This window comes from Pan troglodytes, chromosome 2 (genome assembly GCF_028858775.2).
Source record: "Pan troglodytes isolate AG18354 chromosome 2, NHGRI_mPanTro3-v2.0_pri, whole genome shotgun sequence".
Taxonomy (NCBI): domain Eukaryota; kingdom Metazoa; phylum Chordata; class Mammalia; order Primates; family Hominidae; genus Pan; species Pan troglodytes.
Genome location: NC_086015.1, coordinates 115,220,674 through 115,235,241, shown reverse-complemented (window position 1 = coordinate 115,235,241; position 14,568 = coordinate 115,220,674). Strand labels below are relative to the sequence as shown.

The 14,568-nt window shown below is 37.5% G+C and overlaps 1 protein-coding gene across 23 annotated transcripts in view; it reads right to left on the bottom strand.

Moving 5' to 3' along the window:
• PHLDB2 (pleckstrin homology like domain family B member 2) overlaps positions 1 to 14,568 on the bottom strand; it is a 241,497-nt gene that overhangs the window by 75,329 nt on the left and 151,600 nt on the right. The window lies entirely within an intron of this gene.

Genomic DNA, 14,568 nt, shown 5'->3' with positions numbered 1-14,568 from the left:
AGGCTGAGGCAGGAGGATCGCTTGAAGCCAGCCTCATCAACATAGAGAGACCCCATTTCTATAAAAAAGAAAAAAAAAAGCAAAACAAACAATGGCATGTCTTCTTTCTAAATCTGAGAATAGTGTTAAGAAAGTAACTACAGGCATATCTCATTTTACTGCATTTTGCTTTATTGCGCTCTGCAGATAGTGCATTTTTTACAAAGTGATTTGTGGAAACCCTGCAGCGAGCAAGTCTATTAGCACATTTTTCCAATAGTATGTGCTCACTTCATGTCTCTGCGTCACATTCTGGTAATTCTTACAATATTTCAAACTTTTTCATTATCATCACATCCGTTATGATGATCTGATCAGTGATCTTTGACATTACTATTGTAATAGTTTTGGACACCACAAACCATGCCCATATAAGACAGCAAACTTAATTTAATAAATGTTGTACTTGTTCTAACCGCTCCATCAACAGGCCATTTCCCTGTCTCTCTCCCTCTCTTCAGGCCTCCCATTCCCTAAGACACAATATTGAAATTAGGCCAATTAATAACCTTTTGATAGCCTCTAAGTGTTCAACTGAAAGAGTTACAGATCTCACACTTTAAAGCAAAAGCCAGAAACGATTAAGCTTTGAGAGAAAGGCATGCCAAAAATGAGATAGGCCAAAAGTGAGCTCTCTTGTACCAATTAGCCAAGTTGTAAATGCAAAAGAGAAGTTCTTGAAGGAAATTAAAGGTGATTCTTCACACACAAATGATAAGAAAGTGAAACAGCCTTACTGCTGATGTAAAGAAAGTTTTAGTGGTCAAAATAGATCAAACACTTCCTTAGGCCAACCTAATCCAGAGCAAGGCCCTAACTCTCTTCAGTTCTATGAAGGCTAAATGAGGTGAAGAAGCTGCAGAAGAAAAATCTGTAACTAGCAGAGGCTGGGTCATGAGGTTTAAGGAAAGACATTGTCTCCATAACATAAAAGTGCAAAGTGAAACAGAATATGCTGAAGTAGAAGGTGCAGCAAGTCAATTGGGAAGATCTAAGATAATTGATGAAGGTGGTTACATGAAACAACAGGTTTTCAGCTGGGCCAGTGGCTCACTCCTGTAATCCCAGCACTTTGGGAGGCCTAGGCGAGAGGATCACTTGAGGCCAGGAGCTCAATACCAGCCTGGGCCACAATTAATCAATCAACAAACAAACAACAAACAAACAACGTACACAAAACAGCTTTATATTGGAAGAAGATGCCATCTAGGACTTACAAAGCTAGAGAGAAGTCAATGCCTGGCTTCAAATCTTCAAAGGATAGGTTGACTCTGTTTTTAGGAGCTAAAGTCAGCTGCTAACTTTAAGTTGAAACCAATGCTCATTGACCATTCCAAAAATACCAAGGCCCTTAAGAATTATGCTAAATCTATTTTGCCTGTGCTCTGTAAGTGGCGCGACAAAGCCTAGATGACACCACATCTGTTTATACCATGGTTTACTGAATATTTTAAGCCCACTGTTGAGATCTACTGCTCAGGGGAAAAAAAATTCCTTTAAAAATATTACTGCTTGGGGGAAGTGGGGGAGAGCATCAGGAAAAGTAGCTAAATGCATGCCAGGCTTAATACCTAGGTGATGGGTTGATAGGTGCAGCAAACCATCATGGCATATGTTTACCTATGTAATAATTCTGCACATTATACACATGTATCCCAGAACTTAAAATAAATTTAAAAATATATGAATAAAATTACTGCTCCCTGACAACACACCTAGTCACTCAAGAGCTCTGATAAAGATTCACAAGGAAAATAAATGTTGTTTTCATGCCTGATAACACAATATCCATTTTACATCCCATGGGGTAATTTTGGCTTTCAAGTCTTTTTATTTTAAACATATACTCTGTAAGGCTATAGTTGCCATAGGTAGTGATTCTTCTGATAGAGCTGAGCAAAGCCAATCGAAAAACCACCTGGAAAGAATTCACCATTTTCGATGCCATTAAATACATTTTGGTTCAGAAGAGGAGGTATTGACATTTTTATCAACATGAACGAGAGTTTGGAAGAAGTTGATTCCAGTCCTTATGGATGACTTTGAGGGGTTTAAGACTTCAGTGGAAGAAGTAACTGCAGATGTGATAGAAACAGCAAAAGAACTATAACTAAATGTGGAACCTGAAGATGTGAATGAATTGCTGAAATCTCATGATAAAACTTGAACTGATGAGGAATTGCTTCATATGGATGAGTGAAGAAAACGGTTTCTCGAGATGGAAACTACTCCTGGTAAAGGCGCTGTTAACGTTTTTGAAATGACAACAAAGGATTTAGAATATTACATGAGCTTAATTGATAAAGCAGTGGCAGAGACTGAGAGGACTGATTCCAATTCTGAAAAAAGTTCTACTGTGGGTAAAGCGCAACCAAACAGCGTTGCATGCTGCAGAGGAATCTTTTGTGAAAGGAAGAGTTGAATCAATGTGACAAACTTCATTGTTATCTTATTTTAAAAAATTGCTGGCTGGGTGCAGTGGCTCACACCTGTAATACCAGCACTTTGGAAGGCTGAAGTGGGCGGGTCACTTGAGGTCAGGAGTTCGAGACGAGCCTGGCCAACATGGTGAAACCGTGTCTCTATCAAAAATGTAAAAAAATAGCTGGGTGTGGTGGCTGGTGCCTGTAATCCCAGCTGCTTGGGAGGCTGAAGCAAGAGAATCACTTGATGTCAGGAGGCAGAGGTGCAGCAGTGAGCCAAGATCACACCACTGCACTCCAGCCTGGGAGACAGAGCAAGACACACACACACACACACACACACACACACAGCCACTCCAACCTTCAAGAACCACCAGCTTGTTCAGTCAGCAGCCATCAACATCAAGACAAAACCCTCCACTAGCAAAAAGATTACAACTCACTGAAGGCTCATATAATTGTTAGTATTTTTTTAAGCAATAAAGTATTTTTAAATTAAGGTATGTACATTTTTATACATAATGCTGTTGCATACTTAATATATTACAGTATAGTGTAAACATAACTTTAATATGCACTGGGAAACCAAAAAATTTGCGTCACTTGCTTTATTATGATGTTCGCCTTCTTGCGGTGGTCTGGAACCAAACCCACAATATCTCAGAGGTATGCCTGAATATTTTCCTTTCTCCCAAGACAACTTGTAAATTGAAATCTCTGCCTAAGATGATTTAGGCCTTGGTCTTCGTGATCTGATGGAAAAGATGACCTTTCATAGCTTCAGCTTGTTATTCTATAATCAGAATGAAAGAATAATCACCATATGAGAAATTTGTTCCTCTTAATTCTACTCAGCATTTTCCTAAAATTCTGTTTTTTCTCAAAATCCAAATTATAACCCCAGAGCTGGGATATGGTCTTAGCAATTTTGAATAAGAAATACCAATTTATCCAAACCAAAAATTTTCAACCTGCAGTCATTAGACTTCACCAGAGCAAAGCTTTTGGCTATTTGCAACTTTAGGAAACTAATCTCACTGACTTCAGCTTCAGGGAAGATGAATTAGACATACTTTACCCTATTTCTCCCACTAAGTATAACTCAGAACCCTGTACATTATATGGGGAAAAAAACAGAAGACTCTGAAAGGTGGAAAAAGGCAGACTGGGGACCCAACGAAACACACAGAAGTGTGTCTCTGGGATTTCCCTTTGCCTCATGTATCCTAGTCTTAAACCTGATGAACCAGTGACTGCAACAACCTGCCCAATTTCCACAGAACTCTGCTGAGTGAACAAAGCCAAACCCACAGGTTACATGCTATATGGTTATATTTTGAAATGATAAAATTATAGAAATGGAGAAGAAATCAGTGGTTATGGGGGTTAAGGAGAAGGGAAGCTGGTACGGCTATAAAAGGCCAACATGAGAGACCGTTGTGGTGTTAGAACTGTTCTGTATCTTCACTGTATCAATGTCAATATCCTAGCTCTGACATTGTCCTATAGTTTGGCAAGATGTTACCATTGGAGGAAACTGGGTAAAGGATACACAGGATCCCTTTGAATTACGTCCTATGATTGCTTGTGAATCTCCGATTATTCAACATAAAGAGATTATTTTGTTTAAGTGACTTCTAATAAGCACCTTCTTAACTGGCACATTGAGATGGCTGAAACAAAAGAAAAAGTGCTGGATGTGTTACCCTTGTAATGCTTGTTTTGGATTTTTTTTTTTTTGAAAAATCAATTTCCAACTTTAAGAATATTCTCTACAGCAAATATTCCCATAATCTTTTCTCAAGCTGGGGAAGAGAAATTCACATTATAAGAATTAGCCAGCGCAGCCTGGACGCAGTGGCTCACACCTATAATCCTAGCACTTTGGGTGGCCAAGGCAGGCAGATCGCCTGAGGTCAGGAGTTCCAGACCAGCCTGGCCAACATACGTGGCGAAACCCCGTCTCTACTAAAAATACAAAAATTAGCCAGGTATGGTGGCAGGTGCCTGTAATCCCAGCTACTTGGGAGGCTGAGGCAGGAGAATTGCTTGAACCCTTAGGAGGCGGAGGTTGCAGTGAGCTGAGATCACGCCACTGCACTCTAGCCTGGGCAACAGAGGGAGACTCCGTCTCAGGGGGGAAGAAAAAAGAATTAGCCAGCACAATCACTAAACTTATTAGCTGATGATAAATTTTTAAAATGGTAGCTCAATAAATAGCTTTTAAATTTAGATATACTAAGCCAGGCATGGTGGCTCACGCCTGTAATCCCAATACTTTCAGAGGCTAAGGGGAGCAAATCACTTGAGGCCAGGAGTTCGAGAACAACCTGGCCAACATGGCAAAACCCTGTGTCTACTAAAAATACAAAAATTAGTTGGGCATTGTGGCATGCACCTGTAATCCCAGCTACTCAGCAGGCTGAGCTGAGATCATGCCACTGCACTCCAGCCTGGACAACATAGCAAGACTCTCCTCAAAAAAAGAATAATAAATAAATATAGATATACTAAGTAATTTGACAACAAATATGGGGACCACTTTTACCAGAAACAATCAATAGTCCTCCTTCACTTCATGTATCTCCATATAGATAGATAGATAGATAGATAGACAGATAGATAGATTTTTTTTTTTTTTTGACTGAGTTTCACTCTTTTGCCCACGCCAGACAGCAATGGCTCGATCTCGGCTCACTGCAACCTTCACCTCATGGGTTCAAGCGATTTTCCTGCTTCAGCCTCCAAAGTAGCTGGGATTACAGGCATGTGCCACCACGCCCGGCTAATTTTGTATTTTTTTAGTAGAGACGAGGTTTCACCATGTTGGTCAGGGTGGTCTCGAACTCCTGACCGCAGGTGATCTACCTGCCTTGGCCTCCCAGAGTGCTGGGATTACAGGCGTGAGCCAACACGCCTGGCCTCCACTCCTATATATTTGTTGGTCTTGATATATTTTCAGTTTTTATTTAGTTTATATTTCTTTCTACAAATTTTATTTATGACCTTTATTTCTTATTTAAGAAACAAGTGTTCATATATTTATTTATGATTTTAAAAAAGAATGAGACTTCTTCTATAACTGACACAGGGGCATACAGGGCCTCTTTTTAGTCCAAGTTGCCTTCTATATTTCAGCATTTAGCCTGAGAAAGCTGAACCATGTGAAGAGTCAGAACATACATCTCTCAAATTCTAAGAACAATTTTTTAATGCATGGCACCATCAAGAGGCAATAGCTTGTACTGCTACTATAAGAACAGAGGGTTTGCTCTCAAGAATGGGCTACTGCAATATAGAATTTCATGAAGACTTTAGCTCTGTTTCCCCAATGTGAAGTCATTAGATTATTGCCAAATGCTAATTTTTCCTTCTCACTGCTTTTCTGCCCATCTCTCCAAGTGAAGAAGAAAGAAAAAAGGTATGACAACTGTTTTTTTTTTTTACTCTCAGTTAATGGAGGACAATTGGCAGCCCAAATTTGCTAATGATTAATTCCTTTAATATTCAATCAACATATACACACATACAGACACACACATACATACATACACACACACACACACGCACACCAGCAATTTGTAGAGAGAAAGTCCTTGCTTTATTCTCTAATGATCCAAGGTGATCTGATGACAGATAACATTTTTCTTTATATTACCCAGTGACAAAAAATGTACTTACTTTAAGGGCTAATATCCAGAATCTACAATGAACTCAAACAAATTTACAAGAAAAAAAAAACCCCATCAAAAAGTGGGCGAAGGACATGAACAGACACTTCTCAAAAGAAGACATTTATGCAGCCAAAAAACACATGAAAAAATGCTCATCATCACTGGCCATCAGAGAAATGCAAATCAAAACCACAATGAGATACCATCTCACACCAGTTAGAATGGCAATCATTAAAAAGTCAGGAAACAACAGGTGCTGGAGAGGATGTGGAGAAATAGGAACACTTTTGCACTGTTGGTGGGACTGTAAACTAGTTCAACCATTGTGGAAGTCAGTGTGGTGATTCCTCAGGGATCTAGAACTAGAAATACCATTTGACCCAGCCATCCCATTACTGGGTATATACCCAAAGGACTATAAATCATGCTGCTATAAAGACACATGCACATTATGTTTATTGCGGCATTACTCACAATAGCAAAGACTTGGAACCAACCCAAATGTCCAACAATGATAGACTGGATTAAGAAAATGTGGCACATATACACCATGGAATACTATGCAGCCACAAAAAATGATGAGTTCATGTCCTTTGTAGGGACATGGATGAAATTGGAAATCATCATTCTCAGTAAACTATCGCAAGAACAAAAAACCAAACACCACATATTCTCACTCATAGGTGGGAATTGAACAATGAGATCACATGGACACAGGAAGGGGAACATCACACTCTGGGGACTGTTGTGGGGTGGGGGGAGGGGGGAGGGATAGCATTGGGAGATATACCTAATGCTAGATGACGAGTTAGTGGGTGCAGCACACCAGCATGGCACATGTATACGTATGTAACTAACCTGCACAATGTGCACATGTACCCTAAAACTTAAAGTATAATAAAAAATAAATAAATAAATAAAAATAAATCCAAAAAAAAAAAAAAAGAAATAGTGCTGTTTACTTAGAGAATAGATTGCTAATTTAGGGAGTGGGTAGCATCGTCAATCTACTCCTGTGCTGTCAAATATATTATACCTAATTTCACCTGGATTTTTTTTTTTTTTTTTGCTTACCTTAACATAAAAAAATTTAAAATGACATTCATGGCTCACATCATATTTCTGAGCTAAATCTGATAAACCCTCCAAACAAGGTAGGAAAGTTAAAAAAAAAAAAAAAGGTAGAGAATTGACTGGCTATTTTAAACATTAGAGAAATTAAGAAAAGGCTCCACAGCAAAAATTCAGCTTAAGGCTTAGGCTGAATCTGAAGATTAAATCAACTTATGTACCTGACAATGGCCATTCTAGCTCAGAGTATAGGAAGAGAGCCATTGTTTCTCAAGATCCTCTCAAAAGTCTTGAGCCACTAAGTTTATTGGGTTGGTAAACAAACCTCTCACACCATCTGCAATTTAGCTGGCTTCTTCCAGCTAGTGCAGCCATTTTTTTAATAAATTAAAATTATACTCAGGATGTAGCAAACGGAAGGGCCACATCAGGAAGGAGATTCAAGTAAGACTGGAGGACAAAATAGTTTTCAATACTTAAGTTTGCCTTCACATTTCAAAGACATTCTTCTAAAAAAAAAAAGATGAATACTATGACTAAGCAACAATAAGCATGCTCTTAACATTGTCCATTCTGCTATTCAAACAAAAAATATTGTCAAACTTATAATATGGCTCAACATAGCCAAAAAGGTCTGAATGCCCAACTTATTTTGGCGGGGGGGGGGGGGTCAGGACTCACTAGGAAATAGAGACAGCAAGAAGCAAATAGAGAAGCAAAAATCTACATGTGGAGTCACTTTGACCTGACAACGCTCACTAGTCTTGGGTTCCTAAACAATTTTTCCTAATTACAACATTAAATAATACCAACCTGTTTATTTTCTGGTCTTTAAAATAGCATCTGCATCTGACCACGTTTCAGAGATTAGAGAACATATAAATTTATTTTATAAAATACCAAAAATCCTTAAACAAATATGCTCAATTAGTCTTTTACTTAATTTTAGAAACATTAGATCTATCATCTGCTCAATGGTACACAAGCAAGACTCTCAGACCTGTAGCTTTGGTTTTTGTACGACCTTGGAGAGCATCAATTCTTACAAAGAATGCTAGAAAATTTTCAAAGTAAAGAAAAATAACTCTTTCATCTTTTTATTTTTAATTGAAAGTTGGAAAAGAATTTCCCCTTTCTGGAAGTAAAAAAGAATGCATTTATACTGAGATATCTTCATTTTTTGTATAGAGCTTCTCTATTACCTAGAACTAAATGCTTACCATCTGGGAACCAGGGATGCAAACTACAGTCACAGATTAAGGAAACCCAGAATAAATGTCAAGAATGGGTATCAAAAACATTCAATTACTCTTTTTAAAAACATGTAAAGAATGCTTCCTATACTCTAGTCATCTGGCTAGGAGGTGCATCTATAGTGGTGAGCAAGATAGGTATGGTCCCAGCCTCTTACTGATTAAAATTATATAGTTATAAAGTGCTTTCATGGGAACTATAAGGACAAAACACCTTCAATGGTAGGAATTGCTGACCCAGACATTTCACCTATTCACATAACTACCACAGAAACATTAATATGTGCCTTAAAAGAAAGCCAACCTTATTTTCAAGGAATCCATATGTAATGGAAAAAATTCGTATGTGTGTAAAAAATCAGAAAACCTTACTCCATGATGCTTCATGAGAGCTGGTATCACATTACAACATGTTTGAGAAATAAGTATCAATGTGGCCCTGCATAGTTCTAAATGGCAACAATGCTATTTACCAAGGCACTACAGACGACTATCACCAGCCAGAAAGAAAATATTGGATGGCTACAATGCAATTTGTGGGAATCCACTGGTTCTCCACAAAAGAACAAGATGCTTTTGGCAACGTAACCAAATGAATACTCTTAAAAGCATCAGGGTTTGCTTTCATTTTTTAATTTTCCTCTTTTCTTCTGAAAATGACTTTCACTGCCTTGGACCATAAAAAGCTCCAGATGGCCATCACTACCTCTGGACTAATTGGAGGAAGGCAGGTGTCAAATAGGATGAATACAAGAATACCCTACTTTATAATGACTTTTCTAACCTCTAGAACAACAGTTCGCAAAATTTTTGGCAACAGGATTGGTCTCATGGAAGACAATTTTTCCATGGACATGGGGGAGGGATGGTTTCGGGGTGATTCAAGCACATTACCTTTATTGGGCACTTTATTTCTATTATTATTACACTGTAATGTGTAATGAAATAATTATATAACTCATCATAATGTAGAATCAGTGGGAGCCCTGAGCTTGTTTTCCTGCAACTAGATGGCCCCATCTGGGGGTGATGGGAGACAGTGACAGATCATCAGGGCATTAGACTCTCATAAGGAGCGCGCAACCCAGATTCCTCACATGAGCAGTTCACAATAGTGTTCACGCTCTTTTGAAAATCCAATGCCACCACTGATCTGACAGGAGTTGGAACTCAGGCAGTAACGTGAGTGATGGGGAGTGGCTGGAAATACAAATGAACCTTTGCTGGCTCACCGCTCACCTCCTGTTCTGCGGCCCCATTCCTAACAGGCCACAAACGCTACTGGTCTGTGGCCCATGGCCCAGGGGTTGGTGACCCATGCTCTAGAACATCTAATTTGTCAAAGAATCAGCATCCCAGCCCTCTAGCAACACCTTATCCATTAATGTCCTCTACTTGAAACATAGCTCAGAGTGAGGAAGTTAAAATGACCACCAACCAGTCCAAATGGATGTCACAAGGTCTATGAACTAAAGAGCACACACTTCATGTGCTCAGGACCTCCTTGAGAACCTCACTTGTACTTAGTCACTCTTAGTTCAGAACATTTCAAATCAAGGCTTGATAACTGGTTTCTAAAATCATAAAAAATGAAAAGGCTGGCAAAAATGACCAAAGCATGAATTGGCAGCTGAGAGCAAAACCAAAAAAGAAAAATTATTTTTTTAAAAAAGGAACAAACTAAACATCTCAAATAGCACAGCAGCTGGAGGTTATTTAATACGGACTCAAAGTGGATTATTTACCTCATTAATAGGCCCTTGGAGATACATAATTACAGTTCGATCTTTAATACTCAATAAAACTACCTTGAGTTTTCAAATAAAGATTGAACACATTAAAAAAAATCCAGGTGAAACACTAGTAGAATCACAGCAGACCTAAAAATATTACAGATATTATGCTTAGTAAACCAGCTTTACCCCACCTGGTTTCCTCATTAATGAGTTAAAGAAATCTTTGGCATCTATTCATTCTTCATTTATATAAGAGTTGCGTTTACTTTTTGAAAATTATGCTTTGACAATTTGGAGGTCCTAATAAAATGTGCAAGTGACTCACTCTATCCAGTCAATTAAATTGCACTGCCCATGAAGTATATCTCATGGGCTGGACGCCCAGACACATCTTTTCTTGGCTTCTGAGGTAAATCACAAATGGCAGTAGAACATCACCTTCACTGACTCGCTAATCTCCTTAGCTTTTGTTTTACTGAGTCTGTCTTAGTTTTTGTTTCTAATCCTTGGCCAAGTTTCACTGGGGTTTTGGTTTGCATACAACTGACAGTTATATCCATTGGTGGCAGCCATGACTAGGAATCTGGTTTCACAATCTGACCACGTGGTGAGTTGTCAGGTAGAATCGGAATCCAGTCTTGGTCAGGTGAGAGGTGACAGAGTCTTTGTTTGTTGTTGTTGTTGTTTATAATTTGTTTGTTTTTCTATTTGTGTACTCAGATCAGGAATATATTTTGTGCCTGATGGAAAAGCAATCAGTCTTTTGAGATCTGGAAAAGTGAGATTTTGTGTTCTAGTGTTCACTTTTGATCTGTAATTGGAGCTGTAGGACTTAAGCCATAAACCTTTCGTCTGTCTTTCTACCTGGGGGCAGGGTGGGGAACACTGTGTGTAGGTGAAATATTTTTCTATCTCCCGAGGATAATAATAAATTAAACAGAGAAGGCCTACTGTTCTGATTGGTTTATAGAGATTAACAAGTAGTTAGATAAATCTAACATTCCCAGAATTTCAAGAATTTATTTTCTTGAAATAAATTTTGTGAAATTCTAACGCTTTAAATGTGCTTTTTTTAATGATGGGGTCTCACTCTGCCACCTGGGCTGGAGTTCAGTGGCATGATCATGGCTCACTGCAGCCTCAATCTCCTGAGCTCAATCAATACTCCCACCTCAGCCTCCCAAGTAGCTGGGACGACAGGTGTGCACCACCACACCCAGCTAATTTTTGTATTTTTTGTAGAGACAGGGTTTTGCCATGTTGCCCGGGCTGGTCTCAAATTCCTGGACTCAAGTGATCCTCCCACCTTGGCATCCCCAACTGCTGGGATTACAAGTGTAAGCCACCTCACCCAGCCTAACTGTGCTCTCTTAAAAAAAAAAAACCTGATTTGATAATTTGGTTTTAAAAACAGCTATAGGGACACATGTTCTAAAGATCTCCTGGGGCTGTGTCATGGGTAAATATAACTTTTAAGAAAAAAATACATTTTAAAAACAACAACAAAACAGCTACACATCTTTTCCTTGTTTCATCAGTGTACAGTATAATACAAGTATAATCTCATTTTTTAAAAAAACTTGAATGTTTTATGATGAAGAGATTAGTTTACCTGAACTTTTAAACTGCCTTATATTAGTTTGCTAAAAACATAAGCTAAGATTACTTCCATAAAATTAAGAAAAATATAAACTTTGTGCTCATCTAAACTGAACTATAACTGTGACAAACCTTTTCACATGATCAGTAATTATGCTCTGTGATGTGTTAGCTTGAACATAATTTCTAATACCTTTAAGTATTTTTGTCTTAGTGTCTGGTTGTTCCAGAATGTGGAAGAGAACAATGAAGGGCAGAAGTTGATGGAAACAGAAAATTGCAGATTTGCAAAAAGGGAGTTAGATTTAACTTGGTTTATAATGCTTGCAAATAAAAAGGCTGTAAAGAAGTAATAAAATTTTAAAAATTTGGCAAAGTTTACATGATTTTGATGCAATTATTCATAAAGTATGTTTAATGTAATGCATTAAAAATGTAATATATGACAAGCACCCTGTTAATGTAAAACTAAAATGCAGTTATCTCTATTGAAATGACAGACTGATCTTGGAGAAATCAGCCTATGCTTGTAAAAGGCAGTACTAATCTGCCCACAGAACAGAGATGAGTATCTTACAAGTGTAACTTCCTGAGCTTTGCGCTGATTGGAATATATTCTTGCAAAGAGTTTTCTTCATTTTTGAATGATTTGAGGTTTCTTGCTCATCATAAAATAATCTATTGCCATTTTCTTAAATAGCCAAACCACAAACATTCACTGCTCTCAGGTATACACAATTCTTTATTACTCAAGTGACAAAATCTCTGATTTTGCCTTCAAGATCAGGCAGACCCTAAATACAGAAAAAAAATAAAATTTCCAAGATATCTATTCCTGAACTACTTTTAGGTTTTCCCAGAGAACCTCTGGGCAATCGCAAAGATTTGTCTTTAATTTTACAAAAAGAAAGAGGCTAGAAATAATTAGGTTTGTTCACTGTGCCCCTAAAAATTTCTCAAATCAAATGAGAAAGTTGCCCTTCCTTAAGATAATTTTGTACGGGTAAAATAATATTTTTAATATTATAGGTAATGTTCAAAGATTGGGTACTTTACAGAAAGACCCTGAATATATGTCAGTGCCCTCACTCTCTGTAATATGTTCTTAAAAAACTGATTTAAAGGGTTTTAACTCTCCTTCATGCTGATATTGTTTGTTAAATTAACCATAAATAACCATAGCCACTTAACTCTTACATTCACCAAGTGTTCTCTACTTTCTCCGTGAGCTTGTCTACAAAATACAATATCTCATTAATGAAGAAAAGACAGTTTTAGAACCTTGTGGACAGAACTTTACCAGGTATTCTTAACCCTTAATATTTCAAAGAATTGCATATACAAAAATGAGATAGTACTAGGCAGCTACATCAGATTTTCAGGACTTTTTAGTCTAGAAATAGATGATTTCATGAAACCAAATTAAAAGCCTAAGATACAGAGGAATAAGAATTAATTACATAGAAGTGATTGAATTGATAATAAAAAATGAATTTCTAAATGTGGATATGTGTTTTGGAATGTTACTAGTATTATTTTTAATGTTCTATTTTTTCAGGGGGAAAACCCTTTGGCATTCATACTGCTCTATCTCTAATCCTCTATTCAGCTAACTCTGATTTTGCAAACTAAATGAAATATTATTTTAATGGTAAATTGTTCTCACTGATCTCTCAGAATTCAGGAAGTAATTTGAGTCACTTTACTTTTTAATGGCAATATCATCTTTTGCATAGGCTTGATAAGAATCCGTCATCCCTTTTACCACAATGTAGTCAAACAAATAGACCATGCAACCAAGATCAAGTCTAGAGTGTCAAATTTAAAAATAAGCCTCATTTCAACAAATATGATACGCCCACTATTAAAGAAAAAATATATAACTTCATATTTAGAGCAATATTCACAAAGCTCTCCCAAGAAGTCAAAACTGTTTATGACTTAACAGGCCCAACCTTACAGGCAGTACAGAAGGTCACTTCCTGGATTGCCAAGAACCATACCAGATTTGGAAAATCTGGAGGAAAGAGAAATTCACCAACACTTAGAGATGCTGAACATGAAACCTAGCAGAGATGAATTTCTTGAATTTGGTTCCCTATCCTTGGAACAGAAGAGCAAATAGAAGCATTTAAGGAAGATGTCCGGAGTAATGGAAGCCATTAAAAATGCTCTCCCAGATTTCTTGATAAGTTATCGGATAGAAGTTAATATTCTGGCTTTATAAATAATAGTTGCTCTGCATGGTATAGCATTATATTTGCTGTCCATATACGAGACTTTTGTATGCTAATTAAAACATCTTCTGAATTTCTGTCAATGAAGCAAGCCCAAACACAATGCCATTTTGTGACCATGAACAGTCTGCAGAGATTATTTATGGTAATAAAGAGGAAAGTCATACTGAGTACTGTATAACTGACCCACTCAAAGACTATCTAAATTCTCTAAGGGTATGCACATTTGTTTTCATTCACTATTGTCAGTTAGGGTATTTGAAAACTCTGTAAGAACAGACATCAACTTATCAAAAACTATGAGTGATGCAAATGATTACTGCTCTAAAATGTCAAACGTATTTCCTTCTGGATGGATGCAAATGATTTCTGTCCATTATAATCCAAAGGTTACAACAGGGGTGTCCAATCTTGGGCCACAGTGGAGAAGAATTGTCTTGGGCCACACATAAAATACACTAACGATAGCTGATGTGCTTAAAAAAAAAAAGGCAAAAAAAATCTCATAATGTTTTAAGAAACTTTGAGTTTGTAGT